Source organism: Tenrec ecaudatus, chromosome 1 (assembly GCF_050624435.1).
Source record: "Tenrec ecaudatus isolate mTenEca1 chromosome 1, mTenEca1.hap1, whole genome shotgun sequence".
In the NCBI taxonomy this organism is placed as follows: Eukaryota; Metazoa; Chordata; class Mammalia; order Afrosoricida; family Tenrecidae; genus Tenrec; species Tenrec ecaudatus.
In genome coordinates, this window is record NC_134530.1 from 56,541,675 (window position 1) to 56,566,022 (window position 24,348).

Sequence of the window (24,348 nt, forward strand, 5' to 3'; positions counted from 1 at the left end):
AGAACACTGGTCCTGGATTATTGCTTTGAAGATGTGGGGAAAATTATATTTTGCATCGAAACAAACAAGGATGTGTTGTGTAGGTTATGTGGACTACATTTGCATAAAATATACCGATAAAGCTCGAGAAATGCTTGCATTGGGCAAATTCAGGTCCCTTTATACTCCTGGCTATAGTATCCCATTTCCTCTTCCCTCCCATCAAGGGTTCTTAGGAGAGAAATTTGGAAAGTCTTAGTCCTAATGAAAGAAGGCTCTTGGTTTGGCCAGCCTTGCTGGGGTCGGGAGTGCTAGGTTTCTGTGCAGTGGGAGGAGGCGGGGTGCAGCAGGAGGGAGGAAGAGTAATAGGAGACCTTGTTTTGTGTGCCAGATGGAGAGGGGATAAGGGATTTCTAGGTGGAGAGGCAGCATGTGCAAACGCATGGGAGCGTGAAAGGGGAGGACACACTTGGGGGGAGTGTAGGTCGTTCTATATTATTGGGGGTGGGGTGGGGGTGGGAAAGAATTGGAGTGAGATGGAAAGCCTCTGGGATCGTAGTTTATAATTTCCTGGAGTCACTGGGCTTCCAAGAAAGTCGGCTTTGAGTTTCAGGAGGTCACAGAAACGATGATTCTGCTTTCTGCAGGGTGAAGGCAGGGATGCTTTCTGATGTGTCTGCATCTGTGAAGTGCCAGGCACACAAGGAGGAAGGATGCAGGGCTGGTGAATCACAGCTGAGACGATGTGGACTGGAGGAGGAGGAGGAGGAGAGATTAGGCACAAGTGAGGTCCTTGTCCCAGGTCCTGCAGGAAGTGAGAACTGGACTGGGAGGTGACACTAGGTAGGACAGGAAGACCAGGCAGGGTGTGGAAGGCGTAGACGCCACACAATTGATGGGTTGATACAGGGTGAAAGAAAGGGTGGCGTGGTGGCTCCCCACTCTCTGCCTCCTCCAGAAATACCTTTGTTGAGGCACAGTTTGAGAGACAGTACAAGTTTTAGTCTTCTGTTTGCATGTTCTCTATCACATCTCCATCCTGGCCGGAAACAAGGCGGTGGGTGGTTCCTTCAGTTTTGTTCCGTTGTCTCTCTTCATGAGACTGGCAAGAAAGCAGACTCCAGCCCAGTCCCTGGAGTCAGACCTGCTTGAATCAAGTGCATCTTGCTGATCCCCTTCCTCTTGCCAGTGATGGTTGGCCATGGCATGTGATGTGGATCTGACCTAAAAATCCTGAGGGAGCACCTGTGATGAAGGGGGATGAAGGGAGGGGAGAGGTTCTATGGAGCAGTCTTTCAAAAACACTCTGCCCGCCTCTGCTGCGGGTGGTGGTGGTGGTGGAGAAGATTCCACAGTGTGCAGCCTGGAGCTGGCCCAAATCTCTGCCCTCAGTGCTAGCCAGTGCTCTTTATAAACGGTCCAGCTCCGCTCCCTCTGCCCCATTATCTCAAGTCATTGCTTCCCTCCTCCCCACTGAGACACCCTGCTCCTCTCTCAGTGGGTGACCCTGCCTCCTACTCCATCCAGAAAGCAGAGCCTCTCCAGGGGGTCTTCTCAACGTCCAGTTCTTTTCAGTCTCTATTTTGCTATAGAAATGCCTTAAGTCTTTTGTGCAATGAGGCAGAATGTCAAATAAACAAACAGGGAACTAAATGCGTTTAAAACGTCATGTGCCCACACCCCCTTGCCCCTGGTCTCCAAGGATGAAGTGGGCCTTCTGTTCAAAACTAATTCCTCCTCCTGGGTCCTGGCCTAATCCCCGAAGGCCTCCTTGAGACTCCACTCCTTCGTTACCCGCCTTGTCTGTATTGTACGGCTCTTTCCTCATCACTGGCTACTTCCCCCAGCCTATAAACATGCTCAAATATCTCTTAAAGTAAAAAACACACACACACACACACACACACACACACCTTTTATTGCTACCATCTCATTTCTTGCCTTTTTCTGGCTCAGCGTCTTGAAAGAATTGTCGGCATAGCCTCCCCTGCCATTCATTAGCCCACTGCAGCCTGGCTCAGGTCCCTACCACTCCACTGAACTCACTAATAATCCCCTAATTGCTAATTTAAAATAGCTCCTAATGCACAGTTGCTGGTGTTTAAAAACAAAATAAGAGGAAATTTGAAGTCCAAAGGAGCTTCAAAAAGTTGGTGGAAAATGGAACGAAAAGATAACAGAATTTTCCCATGAGCTTTTTGAAGTGCCCCGGTATTTACAATTCCACCATAAAGAAAGATCTAGTGTTAACACTTGATTTACATCCTTACAGACTGTTCTCACATATAATGCACGCATACCCAACACACCCACCCACACACACACATGCTTGTGTGCGCGTGGAAGGAAAGAGGTTGGGGAGAAAGGAAAGGAGAAAAGAGAGAGATCTTAAAAGTCAGTGTGTGTCCTCTCTGAATCACTGTGGCCCAGAGCACGGCCTTGAGCCACATGTGTGTGAACGGGAGTTCTCTAAGGAGCAGAGCTGGAGATAAGGATTGGAGGGACAAATCGTTTCCTTAGGAAATTCGAGAAATGCTCTTAGAGAAGTGGGAAATTGATACTGGGTACAGAAGAGTAGGGTTTCGTTAGGCTGTGCACAGGATCACTGTGGGTCGGAATCACTGAGAGCAACCACAGCAACAAGGAAAGAAGCCTAGAACAGTGAACTACTAAGTCAACTGAAGATTTTCCCTGCAGGAGAGCACTAGGAGATGATACCAGATGATCCCTCAGGATGACTGCCCCCAAAGGACAAGGGAACTGGGGTGTTTATTCAACCATCTTTTGAGCATTGTGGCTGCTCCTCAGGGGCATTTGATTGCTGGGGGTATAACCTGGGATGTGCACATAAGTTCCCACAGTTCATGGCTAAAGGTCCAGTAGCCATGGATGCAGAGGGTGGCAGTTGAAAGTCTTGGGGTTTGACAGGTTTGAGAGATGAAAGTGGGACATTGCCATAGGATCACGTATCAGGCTTCAGAGAACAAAAAAAAAATCATATCATTGTGAATGAGGGGGAGTGTGGAGTGGAAACCCAAAGCCCATCTGTAGGCAACTGGACAACCCCTTCTAGGGTCACATGGAGGAGATGATCTAGTCAGGGTGTAGTATAGCACTGATGAAACATACAACTTTCCTCTAGTTCTTTAATGCTCCCCTCCCACCCCCACTATCATGATTCCAGTTCTACCTTACAAATCCCATTCGACCGGAGCATGTATACTGTTACAGATGAGTGCTAGAAACACAGGGAATCCAGGACAGATAAGCCCCTCAGGACCAATAATGAGAGTAGTCATACCAGGAGGGGAAGGGGAAGGTGGGGTAGAAAGGGGGAACTGATCACAATGATCTACATATAACCCCCTCCCTGGGGGACGGACAACAGAAAAGTAGGTGAAGGGTGACATCCAACAGTGTAAGACATGAAACAATAATAATTTATAAATTATCAAGGGTGAGGGAGGGGAAACATGAGAAACTGATACCAAGGGCTGAAGTAGAAAGCAAATGTTTTGAGAATGATGATGGCAACAAATGTACAAATGTGCTTGATATAATGGATGGATGTATGGAGTGTGATAAGAGTTGTATGAGCCCCCAATAAAATGATTTTAAAAAAGAAAAGAAAGTGTGACTTGACAGTATCCCTCAACATCTACTCCTTGTCCACACTCATAAACCACCCCCCGCCCAGTCTAAGTGTGTTTGGTCATTTTTTTCAAGGTGGTAAGTAGTCATGGTATATTAAAAGAAACAGAGAACACAACAGGCAGAGTGGGACAAGCTACACACACATGTACACACCCAAGACCACACACGACTCCCTGCTATAGTTGGTCTTGAGGCTACAACATATATTATCTTCCATTTTATCACCCCGTCTGGGTACCTGTGCTGGGTTGGGTTCTGTAGAGAAGCAAAATCAGTGAGCTAGAGCTGAGAGGAGAAGAGGTATCATGAAAATGGGTCCTGCATTTGTAGACTTGGGCAAGTCCAGTCGGGCTCAAATCTGTGCATGGGTCAGATATGAAGCTGGAGGCTTCCTCTGATCCATGTAGTTGGGGGGAGAGGGTGCAGGAATCAAGAACTGGTGGATGAAGACACAGATGAATCTAAGGTTCTCAGGTCAGGCTTGTTGCTGCAGAATTCAATGAATCCAAGGTTAGTAGGTCACATGGTAGGCTGTTGTTGGCTCCCAGGGTCAGCAGGTTGTTGGCTCCCGGGGTCAGCAGGTTGTTGGCTCAAATCCAAAGAACCAGAGGTTGATGAATCACATTCAGGATCCAGACCCAACAAGAAGCAAGCTAGCTTTCCCACGGAATCTACTTATACAGAAATTAGGCCACACCCCTGAGGAAACTACCTTTCTACTGCATCAGGAATGTGATCTCAATAAAAAGGTTATATTCTACCCTTAATCTTTTTTTAAACAATTTTATTAGCATTTCATCCACATGTCATACAATTCAATCATTACGTCATACCACAAAGAGTTGTATAATTGTCACCATATTCCACTCTAGAACATTTCCTTCCTTGTAGTCACTGTTAGTCGTGAAATGCTGTTATCTAATTGTGGCAAAAAGATAGACATCAGAACATTTCTCCGATTCCACCACTTCCACTTGTACAATTCAGTGCCATTGGTTATACTCTTTGTGTTGTGCAAGCATTATTGATATCCTTTTCCAAATTATTCCACCGCCATTGACATCAAATCAATGTCCCCTACGCAACAATTCTTGCTCCTTCACCAATGGCAATCATTGGTCAAGTCTGGTTTCTTTATTTTTTCTCATGGTTTTCTTGATATAGTATTCACATAGCATACACTCCAATGGTTAAATTGCTTTTAAAATGAGTTGTATATACATCATTACAATCAGTTTTAGTGCTCCCTCCCCACTTCCACATTCATTGTCTGCTCCCCAAATCCCTTCACTCTCCCTACCCTCTACTCCCCCCCCCCCACATCCCCGATAAACCACTGCATCAGTTATTACCTACGCCTCTCCTCCTTCTGTGCTTCACAAACTGGGAACCCAACAGAAGCAATACAAACAAAATGGCAAGGATAAAATAGTAAAATATAAAGATAAAAATGCAAATAAGTTAGAAAGAAAAGACCACCATCAATATTTAAGCCGCCAGAGAAGAATTTTTTTGCCATTGAACAAGCAAAAAATACTTGAGCCTAAAACTAATTCAGGTTGGGTCAAGAGAGAGGTTAATTGACCAAGTACCAAGTCTGACCCAGCATCATCAAGTGCCCGGTGATCTCTGTCTGACAGTAGATCTGCTGCAGGCCCTTACCTATGGCTACAGGGTGTCTTCCAAAGGCTTACTTTGACTCGATAGTCTGCAGCCAGATGTTGGGCTTCCACTGTCCTCCATAGCCTTTATAAACAGGGCGTTCACAGTTTAAGCTCTGATACGTTCCTCTTCATCATATTTGGGTTTTGTTATTATCATCTTTGGATCATATATGCTGATGTGCTTCTTCCATGTGAACTTAGTTGACTCCTCACTTAGATGGCTGCTTGTTTGAATACAAGACTTTAAGACCCCAGGCACTATCCCAATGGATAGCTGGGCACCATCTGCCTTCTTCTCCACACTTTGCTGTAGCTCCCTGATCTTCAGTGATCATGTCATATAGGTGCATATTGAGCAGGGCCTTGTTCTCAGAACTAACTGTTCTTGGAGTGGGGCTAGAATTAAGTGGGAGCCCAGAATCCATCTGCTTGTCCGTGGGTTATACACGACTCTGGTTTACTTTGTCGGTCATATTAAGATCAAAACAAAACCCCATAACACCAACAACAGCAATAAACCAACCAACCAGCAAACAAACACAAACAAAAGACAGAAAAAATAAAACCCAAAAGAGTGGGAGGGGCATTGTCTATCATCTCCCTGGGATAGAAGACGATTACATTGATAGCATCAACAATTTTTTTCAATGACCTGGCAGGTCATTGCCAGGGGAAAAATTCCTGTATCTATGCTTACAAGTGCCGATCCCTGCCCAGCAGATCAAAACCTGTGATATCAATGCACGGGAGCCATCGAGTGATGAAATACATGGTGATTGTGGGCCCCTTTCCATTGGACGTCCACCAAGTCAGGGGTTCCTCCCAAGGTCCAATGACCACCATTTCCGCTGCTCTGGGGTGGACACTCTGCTTCCTCTCCATCAGAGTCCCCCAGTCCTCAGTCCAAGAGTACAGGCAACTTCGAGACAGCAGTCCATTCAGTCAGGCCTCTATGTTGAGCCTTCTTCCACCCTCAGCTTAAACTGATTGGCTGTGCATAGCAGATTCTGTTACGGAATTCATTATACTGTGGCATGTAACATTACAGGGGATTACTAGGCCTTAACTACCAAACCGCTGAGAACCCCAGCTTAACCAATTTGACACAGAACCTAACTATCATGCTGTCCTTCACCTAGACCAAAAGATAGTACTTACCCTGTTAGTCTGGGTAGACTAGAGAAACACATCCATAGAAACTCGTATATAAGAGAGAGTTTTCTATAAAGGGTAATTTACGTTAAGAAAACATCCCAATCCAGTTCAGTCTAAGCCCATAGGTCTGATATTAGCCCTTATGTCTGATACCAATCTACAAAGCCCTCTGCAGACTCATGAAACACATGCAATGGCACCAAATGCAGGATGATCACAGGCCAGTGGGTAGAAAGTCCTTTGGATCCAGTGGTGGTGTCAGCATCTCAGCACTGGCAGGGGTCTCCATGTGGCTTCTCCAGCATCCAGGGCTGCATCAGGGTAGGTCCATGTGGCTTCTCCTCAGTGATGTCTCCCAGGGAGTCAGCTTTGTGTCTTGTCAGTAGAGCATCTCCCACCTCCAAGGAAGAAATACAGGATTTCCCAGAATTCCCTGGAGAAGGCCATGCCCACACAGAGGCCTCATTGGCTATGATCTGATTGATAGGCTAGACTCCCCCCTACACCTTTAATCCTCAGATTGACAAATGATTATATAGCTACCACACTTACCCATATCAGTTCAGTAAGATTCCCCCCCCCCGCCCCCTGCTATTCTACTTACACAAGAAGCTCAAACATATTAGCTGTCAGTAAAAACTATTCCCGGATTAGTTGTTCTGCTTTCCAAGAACAAGAGTCTCTAGTTCAAGAGACTAAAGCCATGTGGCTGGGAAGCACAAATCCACCAAGCAGGTCACTGGGAATACCGAAGGGGAGAGCCACTTGTTTGGGTACTAGACCCATGTATTCTACCTGCCAGGGACCTTATGTATGTATGTATCTCTGTGTGTGATATATATATATATATATATATATATATATATATATGTGTGTGTGTGTGTGTGTGTGTGATATATATATATATATATGTGTGTGTGTGTGTGTATATATATATCCGCTGTTGGTTAAGGGCATATGTGTGTTATGGACAGCATCTCCATCTCATCTTCAGGAGTATGCCTTCAAATGGCCATTCAAACATCCTCTCAACATGTTGGCTTTTGAGTAGTGGTATGACCAGTGTATGGCAAGGTAATATGCTCACTGTCATACATTCACCATGATCATGTGAGCCCACAGATAGTGGTTACTGGCCAAGACATTACCCAGGATACATATCAATCCCATAAGACCATAAAAGAACCACAGTCATTTCCAGGTAGTTGGGTCTAATGCAATCAACGTGCCACCATGTGTCTGCTTCCTTGAGAGAGCACCATATCCAGAAGGCAGCAGCATCTGTCCTCTGACAGATTAAACATGTAGTAGTAGCAGCACATCATAAATGATGAGAGGGATCTCATGTTGTTGGGCCCATGACTGACTTTCAACCCTGCCAGTATGCCTACTTGCTTCATAGCCCACTGTGCAGACTCTGGGGTGGATGAGGAGAGAGGTTGACTCATTTCCACTGGATACATCATCCTGTCAACCTAGTTGTCAGTGCCTCCTCTGCGATGTACACTCTTTGATACATGCATGAGGGGTACCCAAAATACCTGAAATTACCAATTACAAGGACCTACATGTGACCCCCCCTCCCTGGGGGACAGACAACAGAAAGTGGATGAAGGGAGATGTTGGACAGGGTAAGATATGACAAAATAATAATTTTTAAATTATCAAGGGTTCATGAGGGGCAGGAAGTGGGGAGGAAGGGGTAAAAATGAGGAGCTGATGCCAGGAGCTTAGGTGGAGAGCAAATGTTTTGAGAATGATGAGGGCAATGAATGCACAAATGTGCTTTACACAATTGATGTATGAATGGATTGTGATAAGAGTTGTATGAGCCCCTAATAAAACGATTTAAAAAATACCTGGAATTTTCCCTCCAAATTATGTATTTAAGGTTTTTTTTCTTTTAACAAAATAACCTTATCGCCTTCAAAGTACTCTCCATTACACTTCATACATTTGTCAAATTCGCTATTCCATTCTTGGAAACATTCTTCAAACTCATCTGTTTGGATGGCTGACAGCACCTCCCTCATTTTTTACTTCACCTTTTCTACGTTGTCAACTTGCTGTCCTTTCATATCCCTCTGCATGCAGAAACAAAAAGAAGTCACATGGAGCAAGGTCAGATGAATAAGGTGAGTGGGGCAAGAGAGGCATGCTGTTTTTTGCCCAAAACGGGTGCACTGAGCTGGCTGCATGAGCAGGTGCGTTGTTGTGGCAAAACCCTGTCTGCCACAAATCAGGCCGTTTTCATTCCACACTGTTACACTATCTTTTCAGAACCTCTAAATAGAAGGCGCGATTAACAATCGGACCTGGTGGAACATGGAACGAGCTACAAATGCACTATCCCGCTCACATCAGCAGAGCTTTTATCCGGGTTTTTTTGGGGGGTGGGGGGTGCCCTCTTGTATACATGAGACAAAGGTATTTTGTGCCTTTTCCCAAAGGTTAATTCACATGCTTGGTAATCACTTCTCTCTAATTCCAAATTTTCAGTCTTGTACTTGGTAGATCTGTGACCTGTCAGTCAAGTCATTCTTCCCTGCTCAGGAATCCCTGCTGCAGGTCACTTCTCCTTCCAAATAGAATCGGTGGGTAAGTAAACTATGTGAAGTTCTCATTCCTGGGAGAATGTCTCCTCGCCATTGCTCTTTAAAACACACCAGTGTCGGACTGCATTATAGCAGGGCTCAGTTTCTGACTTGCACTAACCCACTGATAACTCCCTCTTTGCCACCTCCGCATGAAGACTCACCTGTGAGTCCATAGGTGTGAGCTGAGGGGGATGCGCCAATGTAAACACAGGTGACGACATGGGGGGCTGTGCTGCTTCTGTATTTGTGCCCACGAGTCCTGCTCACGCTGAATCGTGGACGCACCGCTCCATGGATTGCTACAGTGGATTGCTGCCGCACCTTCTCCACTTGATGCCTTGGGGTGGCTGATGGTACACAGCTCATGATGGACAGTGCTGGCCACAGGGTCTGTTGATTACCCTTGCTCAGTATCTCAGCCTAGAAACCCAGCAACATGCCAGCTACTGCTTTTCCCATGTTGAAGGGTTATCCGCTGAAGAGAGCATGTTCTTACCCTAGAGCCCTGGAAGTCTGCAGTGAAACTCTCCTGTTAGGGTGTTAGAGGATCCTTATGGTGTCCTATTCATGTGAATACCCCATCACCGTGGGATTTGTAAGGTCATGTAGTCCATGAGGCAGGGCAGCTTGCTGTACAACTTGAGCCTGCTCTATAGCTCTGTCCTGCTTTGGACCCACTCAACCCTGTCAGCCTTCAAGATCACTCAATAAACGTGTTGTAGTATTCCCACATGAGATAGTTCATTGTGCCAACCTGTCCGGTAAACATATGTGGGATTAATTGAAGGAAGGAGAGATAAATGGCTCGGCTAGCCTCACCTTTCTTGTCTCTTGCTCTTTGATCATTGGACCAGGGTGCAGCTGCCTTGCTTGTTCTGTGCCTCAATTTGCAAGCTACACTACCTGTGGGACACCCAACCCGTGGACTGTGTCACCGTAATTTGAGGTTCTTTCAAGACCTGCTTCGTCACACTATTGGAGTTTACATCTCTTGAGCTGGGGACTGTCAGACCCCGTCATCTGGCTGGCTGTTGGTGACCTGCCTTGCTGTTTGCTGCCTGTGCCGGGATAGCCTGAATTGCTCTACAGAGGACTACCTGGTGGCCCTCAAGACTTGAAGGACTGCCAGTGTCTCACAACTGTCTCATGGGAGTGAGTTGCATTGAGCCATTTGTACTGCTTTATAATTTAATTAACTGTTTATTTCTTATGTTATCTATCTGTATAAATATATACAAAATTATTAGCATTCTGATTTTATCTCTCTAGAGAACCCTGTCTAAACACCATGTGAGAATAACCACATGCCAAACACAGAGAGGCCTACTGAGTGCCTGTCCTTATATGTCCTTATAGCACTGCATCCCTAAAAACTTTACTGTTCTGTTAGACCCCTCCCTAGCCTTTGTGCACACATCTTAGAGAGCATCCAAAGTAATGGCCACTTCTTCTGACTCAGGTCTAATTAATATTGGCAGTACAGAGAACCAGCACGATGCCTGAGGAATGCCAGGCATGATATTGTGACAGAATAGGAAAGTCGACAGAGCCCTAAGGCAAGACTCTGAATGTACATTGCTGTCTGGCCCCACTTCTTTTTCTCCTTTCTGAAAAGGATTCGGGATAAAATAAAATAAAAATGGATTCACCAAAACAATTGCTGTGTACCAAGTGCCAGGGGTGGTCTTAGCCTCTCTTAGTAAAGACACCACACCTGGCACATCAGCTGCCATCGAGCTTGCCACACAGTTGACTTCTGACAATACACTATCACCCACCATATTCTGATGCTCTTATTATTATTATTATTAAATGAAAAGATTATTTTATTGGGGCTCTTACAGTTCTTAAAACAATTTATACATCAATTGTATCAAGCCATGTTTGTACCTATATTGCCATCATTATTTTTAAAATATTTACTTTCTATTTGAGCTCTTGGTATCAGCTCCTCTTTTTCCCTTCCTCCCCCCTCCCACCCTCATGACCCCTTGATAAATGATAAATTGTTATTATTATTTTCATATCTTACACTGACCGCTGTCTCCTTCCCCCAAGGCTTCTGTTTTTCATCTCCCTTGGAGGGTGGAGGTGGTTATGTGTCCATCATTGCAATCAGTTCCCCCTTCCTCCCCCCCGCTCCCCTTTCCCCTACCCTCCTGGTATCGCTACGCCCATTCCTGTTCCAGGATTCCATGTGTCATGAGCTCTTACCTGTACCTGTGTACATGCTCCAGTCTAGCCCACAGTGAAAGGCAGGACTGGGGTCATGATAGTGGGGGGTGAAGAAACCTCAAGGGAACAGAGTATTGTTGTATTTCATTGGTGCTTTACTGTGTCCTGGTTGACTCATCCCTTCTTTGTGACCCTTCTGTGAGGGGATGTCTCATTGTCTACAGATGGGTTTGGGTCTCTGCTCCGACCCCCCTCATTCTCAACAATATGGTTTTGTTTGTTTATTTTGGGTCTTCTGATGCCTGCCCAATCTCATCAACATCTCATGATCACACAGGCTGGTGTGCTTCCTCCATGTGGACTTGTTGCTGTTCTGCTAGATGGCCCCTTGTTTAACTTCAAGCCTTTAAGACCCCAGATGCTGTGTCTTTCATAGCCAGGCACCAGGCACCATTTGCTTTCTTTACCATATTTACTTGTGCACCCATTTGTCTTCAGCGATTGTGCCAAGAGGGTGAGCATCACAGAATGCCAGGTTGTTAGAACAGAGTGGTCTTGCATTCACACAGGGCTTGATCAGAGGCCCGGAGTCCCTCCATTACCTCAGTGTATTGCCATATAAATATGTGTACATAGGTTTATTTTTGCAGGGGTCAGTCTGATAAATTAAATGGGAGTATGATGGAACCACCCCTGAATTATTGAAATCTTTGAGAGTGGCACTAATTTCGGCCAATCACTGTAGAGTAATATTTCTTCTGATTTACTATCTTGTTCAGAGGTGTATATGTAATTTTAGAATTACAGATTAAAAAATAATATGTGGCTTCAGTCAACTGCTATTCCTTATCCAAATAAGTATTTAGGGATGAGGAAGGATGTCAGGGTGGGTCTGCAGCCCCACTGAACTTCCACAGACGGTGCAATTAGCCAGGATCCCATGTTTATGCTCCTGCTCTGGCAGAAGGTCATGGTGATGGCTTTGATCCCCTGGGTCAGTAGTTCTCAACCTGTGGGTCGAGACCCCTTTGGGGGGGTCATACAACCCTTACACAGGGGTGGCCCGATTCATAACAGTAGCAAAATGAGAGTGATGAAGTAGCAACAGAAATAATTTTATGGCTGGGGGGTCACCACCACATGAGGAACTGTATGAAAGGGTCGCGGTCTGAGGAAAGTTGAGAACCACTGCCCGAGACCCTAGACCCAAAGTTATTAAGATCTCTGTGTTTTTCCTTCTCCGGCTTATGCTTACTCTGGTAACTGGCCATCAGGCCCTTTGGGGAAATCAATTCTGTACACATTTGCTCTAGCACTCTAGGACCCTTCCCAAAGGAGTTCAGGCTCTCCTTCAACCGTGGCCCTGGGTCTGAAAACAACTTGAAACCTAAAAATGGGCGCGGGCTTGTGATTTTGCGATGTGATGGCTTGCAACAGTCATCAGATCGCCTGCTCTTGATTTGCTTTGATTATTTGCTATTGGCCAATAACCCTTGTTAGTTTCCCACTTGATTTACCCTTTTGAGCTATAATGTCTATTAGCTATCTCACTCAGACCCCTTGATTGACTCTCCAACTTTGCTGCACATTATGGTTAATTCCATCCACCTGGCCTCCGCTGCCCCAGACCCTATTGTCACTACGAACACCAGGGAGTCTAGTTCCACGGCAGCCAGCCTTCTTGGCGGACATCTCAGTCAGAAAGGACAGTACCATTGAGGGCCCTCTTCCTCAGCTCCTCCCTTCTTGCTTTAAGTAATACGTTTCTTCCGGCACAGCCAGCTCTCTGAACTTGGCGACTGCTTCCTCTGGTCCCGCGGCTTTGCCATTTCCACGCTGTTTATTGTAGCTGTTCTCTGCCGGTGGTTCAAGTGATTGTCTTAGTGGCAAGTCTCTTCCATACCCTGTCAGAAACAGACGGACATATCTATCACATTGCAGTGTTGCTAGATGCTCCTTGTGATACTTTGTCAATAGGGCGTTCAAGATGAAGAATGCAAAGCTGAGGGGGACTTGTCCCTATGAGTTCCTTGGTGGCTGCCTGTCCCTGTGAACGCCATCCTGGCATCAGCAGTGTCTTCTCCAACCACCGACTCATTCCGTTCTTACTCTTTTCTCCAGCAATTCGTAGCATCAGTGAGTGAGTGCCCTCCCCAGAAGTCTCGCGTTCCGTTCAGTGAAGCCCCTCTTGCAAGCTTCCGTGTGGGCGTGGTACCTGCTCGCTGTAATTTTCACTTTAATGATAACTTTGCGTTGTTGCTGTTAGTCGCCATACGGTCAGCTTGAATTTGGGGTGCCCTATGCATAAGTGAAGGCATGTCGTTCAGTCCTGTGTCATCTTCATGATCGCTGGCATGTGCGCGTCTACTGTGGTGGCTGTCGTTATCCGTCCATCTCACTGAGATGGTCTCCGGTTCTCACTTCACCCGACAGGGTGTCCTTTTCAAGTGACCCGTCTTTCCTGATGGCGGGACGTGCCCAAAGCAAGCGCGCCCACGGCTTGTGTTTTAAGACACATTCTGGTTGCACGTCTTCTAAGACGGATTTGCGTTCTTCCGGCAGTCCGTGGTATGTTTGCCATTCTTCGCCAACACTGTGATTTGAATCTATTGATTCTTCTTTATTCATTGTCCAGCTTTCACGCACACACGGGACAACAGAAAACACCCTGGCTTTCCGGTGCATCTTAGTCACCACCATGACGTCTTTGCTTTTTTAGCCCTTCAAAGAAGTCGATTGCAGCAGCTTTGCCCAGCGCAGAATGTCTAACTCAGCATTTTCTTTTGAACTTTTCAGTTACTTCGTTCATGACTTGAAACCTTCTTAGCAATATCTTACCTTAGAAGCTTTCCAGGTACGTGGGGTCGTTGCTGTCTCCTGATTGGTCACTGATCATTATTCCCCCCTTGGGCTTCAAAGAGCCACCCCAGCACCAGCCAGGTGTTCTGAAGCCCTGGGGAGTCTCCAGCTGAATCAATTCCCTTATCCATTTCCTCTCCTCCACGTTAAGTGACCTCAGTATTCACTGCCGCACAATGATCTGCAGCCTCCCCTTGTTACATATTAACCAGGCCCTGTGGTGCTTTCAGTCAATATTCCCTTACTCTGAGAAGACAGCGTACTTTCCCAGTTGCTCCATGTTGAGACTTGACCTGAGCCATTAGCCCAGAAGTTACAAGAGGAGATAGGCAGGTTGTGATGAAATGACAAGCACCATCCTGCAAGGTACGTGCTTCGAGTACAGTCTGCGCACGGTCTCTAGGCTAGGGAAGGGGACCCCTATCCTTTAGCAAAGGGGCGTAAGACACTGCCGCCAATATTTTCACCAGATCCTGAACCCGATCTGCATCCCTATCGGCCCTCCGGGCACGTGAGATTAAGCTGTGCTGGCTTTCCTGCCATGCCCTGTGTGATAGTTGGTATTATGTCAACTTGTCTGAGCCCGGAACCTCCCATGATATGATCTACCAGAGGGTGGCCAACTCCATGATAGAATCTTCTGTGAAGTAGCCAAGCAGTTATGGGAATAAAGTTGAGTAACCTCCTTAATCTGGTCACAGCCTTGATACAATTGAAGAAGGTTTCATTGGGGGGTGGGAGGGGGAGGAGGAGGGGGGAGGCACGGTCTGTTCTTAGTACAGGCTGACATTGTGCAGGAGCTAACTTATTCTGCTGTATCTGGACCGCGCATCTGGTTCATAGACATCTTGTCACGTTGCCTGCGAATCCCAGGAGCCGGACTGCCAGCCTTGGATTCATTTGGCCAACCTCTGCATTCACCTCTGCATGGACTTCCTGCTTCATTGGTCTGCTTCCTGCTCCCTCGGCCCCTCCAGCTTACAGTCTGACCCAAACACTTGAACTGGACCGGACTTACCCACCTCTACTACACCTGGGTGGGCCATTTCTGAATCTAATTCTCTTCCCGGATTTCTTGACCTACATATGCAGAGGAGTGTCACCGTTTCGCTTTTCTGCAGAACCCAGCCTAGCACACTCTGAGCTAGTGGTTGGCAGTATGAGTCTACAGTTTTCTTTCTTCACCACATCAGTAGCAATTAACAAACACCACGGGTTCTTTTCATGACCATTGCCTCCACCTCACCTTAGGCTGCAGAGGCTTCGTAAACCTGTCGAGCCCCCGACATCTGTACCCTGTCTCAAGTCATCACAGGTCCGAGCCATTTTAACGGGGCCTTTACAACATAGCAAGCACTACCACCAACAATGGGGATTTTGTTGTTGTTGTTATTTGGCAGATAAATCATCCAATTCTAGAATCCCATTGGAAGGTTTTATCCCTAAAACCATCCCAGTATAAACAGTCTTAGATCAAGCGCCTGGAAGCAATCCCTTGAGACAAGGATTTGAGTTAAAATCGTTTATTAGTGTCAGTTATACTGGTGATACCAGGGAAGTGGGGTGTGAGGAGAGGCAGTAAGAGTTCCCTGTTACGGGTGCAGTGTAGCAATGCTGAAATATACAAGTTTCCTCTAGTTCTTGCATGAGGAAGACTAGCATGATCCCAATTCTACCTTACAAATCCGGCTAGACCGGAGGATGTACACTGGCACAGATAGGAACTGGAAATACAGGGAATCTAGGGCAGATGAACTCCCCAGGACCAGTGGTGAGAGTGGCGATACCGGGAGAGTGGAGGGAAGGTGAGGGAGAAAGGGGGACACAGATTACAAGGTCTACATATAACCTCCTCCCTGGGGGATGGACAGCAGAGAAGTGAGTGAAGGGAGACGTCGGATGGTGTAAGATATGACAAAATAGTAATTTATAAATTATCGAGGGTTAATGGGGAGAGGGGGGAGCAGGGAGGGAGGGGGGAAAATGAGGAGTTGATACCAAGGGCTCAAGTAGAAAGCAACTGTTTTGAGAATGCTGATGGCAACATATGTACAAATGTGCTTGACACAATGGATGTATGTATGGATTGTGATAAGAGTTGTATGAACCCCTAATAAAATGATTTTTAAAAAAGAACCTCATACACGAATAAATTAATAAACTGAAAACAAAAAGAGTACCCTGCTACACCAGCGACTAGGGTTGGTCAGGAACTCTCAGTCCCCAGGGAAACACTGAGTAATGGTCAAAACACATACCTCAGAAGTAACTTACCTGAGGGGTGAGGGACTCGGAGATTTAAACACCAACGCTGAGAGTCAGTGGCTAAGGGCACAGGTACAGGTGGAGGTACAGGTACAGGTGGAGGTGCTAGCGGATGGAGTGAGCAGGAAGACCAAGTGCCTCAGCAGCAGTCCTGCGCGCTCATGTTGAGGAAAGTTCTTTGTTGAGGGAAATCGGGAACCTGCCTCTCAACAAGGTCTCGAGTGACTCCGCTGCAGATGTGAATGCGGTGGCTGCAGGGCAGGAGGGTGGGGGTGTTTCCCTGCCCAGTCCATTGGGCCTTGCTGACCAGCACAAATGAAAAAGAAAGAACTGGAACTATTATTACGTGTGTCAATATAATGACTCTTTTTCGAATCACTTCCATCTCGTTAAAATATATTCAACTATTGAAAGCGAAAAATAATAGCAATGTCTTGCTAGTCAGAGGTTTGCAGCATAAGTAGCAGCAAAGCATGACAATAGGCCAAAGGAGAAGAGGAGGCACATGGCAGTACTCCCAGAGGCCTGCGTGTGACGGTGTGAGATCACTGGTGGTAGATTGTAAGTCAAAGGTGTACACTATGAATGCCAAAGCGGCTACGAGTATGATGCAATAAATTGTACCGTTAATAAGCCAGCCAGGGGGATAAGAAGTAGTCAAAAATTTCAACCCAAAACCAGGAAGCCAAAAAGAAAAAGAACAGATAAGACAAAGAGAAAGCAGATAGCAGAATGATAAATCCCAACTGTATCGATAATAAAAGATCCATAGTGGTCTCCTGGGTTCTGAGTTGGGCTGTAGATCCAAGATCAGCAGTTCAACTCCACCCCTCACCCCATAGGAGCACAATGAGGCGCTCTGCTCCTGTGAGGGGTTCCAGCCTTGGGGACCTGGGGAAGTCCTACTCCGTCCCATAGGGTCACTATGAGTGGAAACCCACTCAGTGGTACTGACTTTGACTGGGGCATTGATTAAACTACATCATTACGTGTGGAAGGTCCCAATGGCCTGTTAAAAAGCAGGGTTCTTCCTACTGGACACCAGAGCAAGGCTATGATTATGTGACCTACAAGAAACCGCCCTTAAATATTAAGACACAAGTAGGTTAAAGGCCAAAGGATGGAAAAGAGCCTTACCATGCCCGTCAGTGAAAAGTCAATCAATGGAAAGTAGATTTCAGAGCAAAGAATGGTATTATGAGCAAAGTAAATTACTTCATAACGATAAAGGGGGTCAATTCATCAGGAGACCACAGAAACCCCAAACATTTCTGTACCTAATAGTAGGATTTTAAAATACAGGAGGCAGACTAGCACTGCAAGGAACAATAGAAAAATATGCAATTATAGAAGATGCTGACGCTCTCCCTCGAAAATTGACAGGAAAACTAGACAGACTAGTAAAGATTTAGAAGATTTGAATAACAATACCGAGCACCTTAGCCTAATGAACATTTAGAGAATGCTTCCTCCCACATCAGCAGAGCAGACATACTTTCCAACTCCACAGAACATGGTGCTGGTAAATTTAGAAGACTTCATCTCATCCTGTTTTCTGAAAATAAGGGAATTAAGTTTGAAGACAGCTATCTGGAACCCCCCAGATATTTGTAAATAAGCTATGCACTTCTAAGTCACCAGTGGGGTACCGAGGAAATCCAAGACAAACACAAGGATTTTGCGTGGAATGAAAAAACAACATATGAAAATGTGCGGGCTATTGCTAAAGTTAAGTACCTACTTTAGAAAAGAACAAAAGTTGCACATCCATCACATCCAGAGAAACAATAAAGCCAAGAGCACATGTGAATGATGAGAATGATCAACTACTTGGGATATAAAGAGCAGCATTCCCCAAGGACAAAGCTCAGAAGGCAGGAAGGGTTAGGAAGGAGGGAGGAAGGAAGATGGAAATGGAGAACACCGGGAGCAAGTGGAAGAAGTGATGCTGTATTGGGAAAGTTGTAGACAATGACATGAAACAAAAAATGTCTGAATTATTGAAAGAAAACGCTTTCAACTTTCACCCAATTAACAATACAAAGTAAAACGACAACAGCAACCACAGACAAAATTTCAATGAAATAGGGGAAAAAAACAACAGAGAAAAAAGAAATGAGAGCAAAGCTAATTTTTTAAAGAAGGCCTAAAATTTTAATAAGCCTCTATTCAGACTAATTGGAGGCAAAGAAGTCACTTCAAAATCAAACTCACTGCCATCGGGTTGATTCCGACTGAGTGACCCTGTAGGATGGCGTGGAACTGCCCTGCGGGCTTCTGAGGTGGTGGATCTTTACAGGAGCAGACAGCCTCCTCTTTCTCCTGCGGAGCAGAGTCTGGTGGGTTTGAACTGCCGACCATGGCATAACCCACTCTGCCACCAGGGTTTCTCCAGAGTAAAAGAGGCGACACACATTCCTAATATCAAGAATGACAAGTGACTTCACTGTGGGCTCAAAAGATATAAAAAAGATAGTGAGGGACTAGTATGAAGAACGTTATGCTAATAAATGCAACCGCTTGGATGAGACGGGCTGGTTCCTTGTAAAGCACACACACGACTAGGCTCTCAGAGGAAGAAAGACGACTAGCCCTACATCTACTAAGTAAGTTGAATGTGCAGCTAAAGACCTTCCCGCAAAGGGAACACCAGGTCCTCCTGAAGACTGACTTCCCTGAGACTTCTATCAAACATTTAATTGGGCGGGGGTTTGGGTGGGGGAAGATAGGGCCAAACAACATCTTTCATGAAATGAAAGAGGAAGAAATACTTGCTCATTAATTCTATGAAACCAGCACTACTATATACTACAGTCAGACAAAGACTTGACAAGAAAATAAAATTACAGACCAATGTCCCTCTTGAACTGAGATGCAAAAATTCTTAACAAAATCCTAGCACATTGATTCAACAATTTTTTTTAAAGAAAAGGCTAATGCATCTTGGCCAAAAGGGTTAACAGACCCCAGGAAGGGAAAGTTCACTAAAAGACATCATATTATCGATTCTCCCTATGAGCAGACTGAGAAAGAAACGCTGTATAATCATCTTAGGAGATGCAGAAAAGCATTGGCCAAAAGCACACACCCATTCCTAACAGAAACCTCCATATACTAGAAATCGTAGTCAACTTCCTCAACACAACGAGGACATCTATGAAAGAATCTAAACTAATAGCATACTTAATGGTGGAAGACAGAATGCTTCGGCCCTAAGATCAACATCAAGGAAAAGATGTCGGCTCTTGTTACATGTATTCCACTCTACTGGAGCTAATACTTGCAATCGCACGAAAATGTCTGAAATACCCAGGGATAAATCTCATGAAACAAGTGCAAGACCTTTACACAGAACACTGCCAAGCTTTGCTGAGAGAAATGAAAGAAAATGGAAATAAGTGGTCTTAGCTTCGAAGACTTAATCTGGCCACGACGGCAGTTCTCCTCAGGTTCACCTGAGGTTGCAAGGGCTCCTCTGGAAGGGATCTGCAGTTGAGGGTGGCAATTGGCAAAGTAATTTTTAAGATCAACATGAAAGTGTGAAAATGGCAAAAACCACTTTGAAAAAGAAGGAAGTTGACGTATTTACACTAGTTGACTAAAAGACATACTACAAAGAGTGTGGTATCCGTATCAGTATATACAAAAAAGATGAATGGAATGGAACAGAATTCCAGAAATGGACACACACTTAAATGGTCGATTGATTTTTTTTTTAGAAAGACGTGAAGCCCGTTCCATTGAGAAAGGATCATCATTTCAACAAATTGTGCTGGAACAATTGAATACCTTTTAAGCAAAAATAAAATTAGATTGAGCCATAACTCAAATGGACCATAGACCTCGTTTAAACCCTTAAACATTAAAACTTCTAGAAGAAAGCATAGAAAATTAAAAAAACAAAAAACCTTTATAATTCTGGATTAGGTAAAGATTTCTGGAGTCTAATCCTGGAGTTTTTTAAAATGTGAAAAATCCTAAGGAAAAATGGATAAATGGAATGCCATCCAGATTAAGTACTTCCGTTCTTTGAAAGGCATTGTTAAAAAATGGAAAGACAAGCCACACATTGGGGGGAAATATTTGCAAGTCATATATCTGATAAACATATAAAGAACTCTCAAAACTCCCTAAGAAAACACACTTCCCTTCAAATAGGAAAAAAGACCGGCACAGGCACTGCCTCTGAGAAGATGAGTGGACAGCAAGCAAGCCCCTTGTTCAGCGCCCGACACCACGAGGCATCAATAAAGGGCACAGTAAGGCGACAGCGGCCCTGTGGTACAGTGGGTTCATCTTTCTGCTCTCCCAGAGACTTACAGGCTCGGCACCCACATGGGCAGTTCTCCTATGTCCTGTAGGGTCCCTATGATTCAGATTTGACTTAATTTCAGGACATTTGAGATTTGTTCAAATTTGTTTGGACCAGTATTGGGAAGTCAACCAGTCCTATTGGTGCTGTTATTGCCATAATGCAGTAAAATACAAACAAGACTCAAGCTAGAGTTTCCAGCGAACAAGGAGCAGAAGGGCAGAGGGTACCAATGAAGCTCCTTAGGGCTTAACCTCCCCCCACCCTTAAATTGTTTAGTAAGAACACTCTCCATCCTATAAATTACAAATAATCCTTCACCGCACAGCTTTGTACTTTTAGTTCCTGTACTAGGGCTAGATCCTAAAGATATTCAAGATAGTATTATAGAGAGTTGTTTAGACGCAGGGGCACCTTTTAGCCTGCTGTCCAGAGCAACCAAGGTAAACTTCAAGAGGCTATTATTGAATCTTTGGTTAAATAGCAACCACAATCTCCACTTGTTGTTCCCTTGTCCCTGGGTTTGTTACCACTTCCTTTCCCCCCACCTCCCCCTCTCCCATGTCCTCCTGGAACTGTCGGTCGGTCCCGTTGTCTTCTCCTCCATATTGTTTATCCAACCTATCTTATTTAGACAGACCTGAAAAAGGGTATTTTCTATGAAAAAGTCATGTGATCTCCTGCTTTGTTTCTATGACCAAGTCCATATTTTCCAGCTACTGTTCTTCGTTGTTTCTAGCCTTTGCATTTCAGTCGCCAATAATTACCAATGCATCTTGATTCATGTTAGATCGATTTCTGACTGAAGATATTGGTAGAATTCTTCGATTTCTGCATCATTAGCTCTCATGGTTGGTGCATAAATTTGAATAACTGTTGTACTGACTGGATTTCCTTGAAGACAGAGATATAATCCGCATTGAACTTCAAGCTAGACCTGGAAGTGTCCTTTTGACAATGAATGCAATGCTCCTCCTGATTGTGTCATTACCAGGATAGTAAGGCCCATAATTTTCAAAATGGCCAACAGCTGTCCAGGGCAGCTCATGAATGCCTAGGATATTGATCTTTAGGAGTTCCATTTCCTTTTTGAGGACCTAGTTTTCCTAGATTTATACTTTGCATATTCCAAGTTCTATTTATTAGATTATTGCAGCATTTTCTCCTGTCCTGAATTGCGCCCATCAGCAAATGAAGATGCAGAGGCCTCCAGTCCCCCAGGCCTCCAATCACATCACCCCGGTTCACTCTCCTTTGAGAAAGCAGCTCTTTCTCAGTCACATTTCAAGAGGCCCATCCTCTGGCACCATCTATGACAATGTTCTGTTTCCATTCATTTGGCCTTCAGTGTCTGGCGATGTCTCAGCTCTGCATAAGGTTTTCACTGGCTAATTCCTCAGAGTAGACAGCCCATTCCTTCTTCATAATCTGTTCTTAGTCTGGAAGCTCCGCTGAAACTGTTCACTCTGGGTGACCCTGCTGGCTTTCAAAATACCAGTGACATCGCTTCCAGAAACACACAAACCACCACAGGGCAACACACCGACAGACAAGTGGTGGCATCAGGAAGGCGGGAAGATGTTAAACAAAAACCAAAAACTGGGGGAGGGTGCCTGAGCAAGGCTGCAAAAACAGAACTCACTGCCATTGAGCCCCTTCGGGCACACAAAGACCTTCTGTGACGGGGTAGAACTGCCCTTTGGGGGCAGAAGGCTTCAACTTGCTCCTGAGGGGCAGCTGGTGGGTTCGAACCGCTGACTGCATGGCTAGCAGCGAAATGAGTAGCCTGCTCTGCCACCAGGGCTCCTTGAACAAGTGGACAAGCAGGCTAATAGGACAGGATGTAGTGAACCGAGGACGTGGCACCAGAGCCAGGGAGCAGGAGGCTGCAAACGTAGGTGTGGCAGCACCACTGATGCCTTGAACGAGGGGACAGTGGGCAGCCAGGCAGAGTGGTGTCTGGGAGACATCTTCGGGAGCAGTGTCAAGAAGACAGCGCTAAGGTAGAGCTGGGGGCAGGAAGACCAGTGAGGAAGGCTGAGGGAGGGTCATGAGGATGAAGAGAAGAGTGTACCACCCTCTCTCTCTACAGTTTGGCTCCTGCTCAGCATTAGAAATCAGCCCATTGGTACAAAGATGTACCCAGGAAGCTGTGACATCCAGGCTCTGTAAAGAGGTGAGACGGTGTGTGAGTGTGTGTCAAGAGAGAGAAGGGGGAGAGGAGAGAAGAGAAGATTAGTTGATGTCCCTGTCCATGCCTTTGGAAGCCCCAGCTGTAGGGAGAGTATGACCGGCTTGGTAATTAGACCTAAGAAATGGGGCCAGACCTGGGATTGGTCCACCTGGAGATGCAGACAGGCCAAGTATCCCACGCCTGCTAAAAGCCCCTAGACATGCAGTTCACTCTCTGCAACTCACCGAGGCCCCCTCTCTGGATCTGGTGTCTAACGCCCCTAGTTCAGAGATGAGAATTGTTCTGACAGCAAATCAGTGGCTGTCCTGTATCTATCAAGACAGGCTGTCTCAAAGTGGCCCAGTGTGTGACTTTCAGACCCTCCGTACGAAGTGACAGCAGAAGGACAGGGCCTGGCCTTGGAGTCTGAAGGCCTGGGTTCTAGTGCCCATTACGTGGCCTTGGCCAAGCCCAGCCTCAAAGCGAGGGTGTCAGGTCAGCAGGTTCTGCCATTTCGGGCAGCCCCGTGCTTGCTCACATTATTGTCCTGCTGGCCGGCAGGCCAAGCTCCAGGTGTCTGGGCCCATCTCAATGCCAAAGGTGGCCACTAGTTCATCTTCCCTGCCCCTGACCACTGGAGGTCGCAGGTGTAGAAATGGTACGAGTTCCTGTTTCCCAACACCCTTTCAGACAGAAGTCACGGTCAGTTTCTAGGAGATGAACACGGTATCTCATTGTGTTCTCATTTCTTTGGTTATTAGTGAAGTAGATCATTGCTCAGCGAGTATTTGGATTTTCCTTTTATGAAATGACCTGTGTATGTCCTCTGTTGATGTTTCTGTTGAGAACATTTGCTTGTTTCATGCTGCTTTTTAAAAGCTCTTTGTAGTTGGGATTTAACTGGACACCATCTAGTTTCTCAGCGTCCCTAGAGTTGGGGCGTCCCTATGCAGATTCCCAAGGGAGCAGAGTGGTTCTGCCTCTGATCAGTGGAGGGCAGCAGTGGGCAAGACTCACTTCCAGGCTGGACACACTGCAGAACAGGCACACCCTCTCACCCACGCCCACACCCATAACCTTCCAGAGAGCCGCAGGAAGCACGCGATCCACTGACTCTCATTGTCATCGCCAAGACTGATGACGTCTCCTCGCGTCTAGAGCAGTGAGGGAAACTAGGTTCTGATGTCAGCCTGAGAGAGAGAGAGAGAGAGAGAGAGAGAGAGAGAGAGAGAGAGAGAGAGAGAGAGAGAGAGAGAGAGAGAGAGAGAGAGAGAGAGAGAGAATCGAGAGCCCACAGACAGTGAGGGGAAAGAGTCTCTGGGGCAGGAAGCATTAGAAACTGCAGGATGTCTGGAGGGCTGATGTCAACAGCCTAGGACCAATGAAGAGGAGCCCTGGTGGTACAGTGGTTACAAGTTGGGCAGCAATCTGCAAGGTTGGCAGTTCGAAACCAGGTGCTCCCTGGGAGAAAGATGGGGCTTTCTACTCCTATAAAGAGTTGCCGTCTCAGAAACT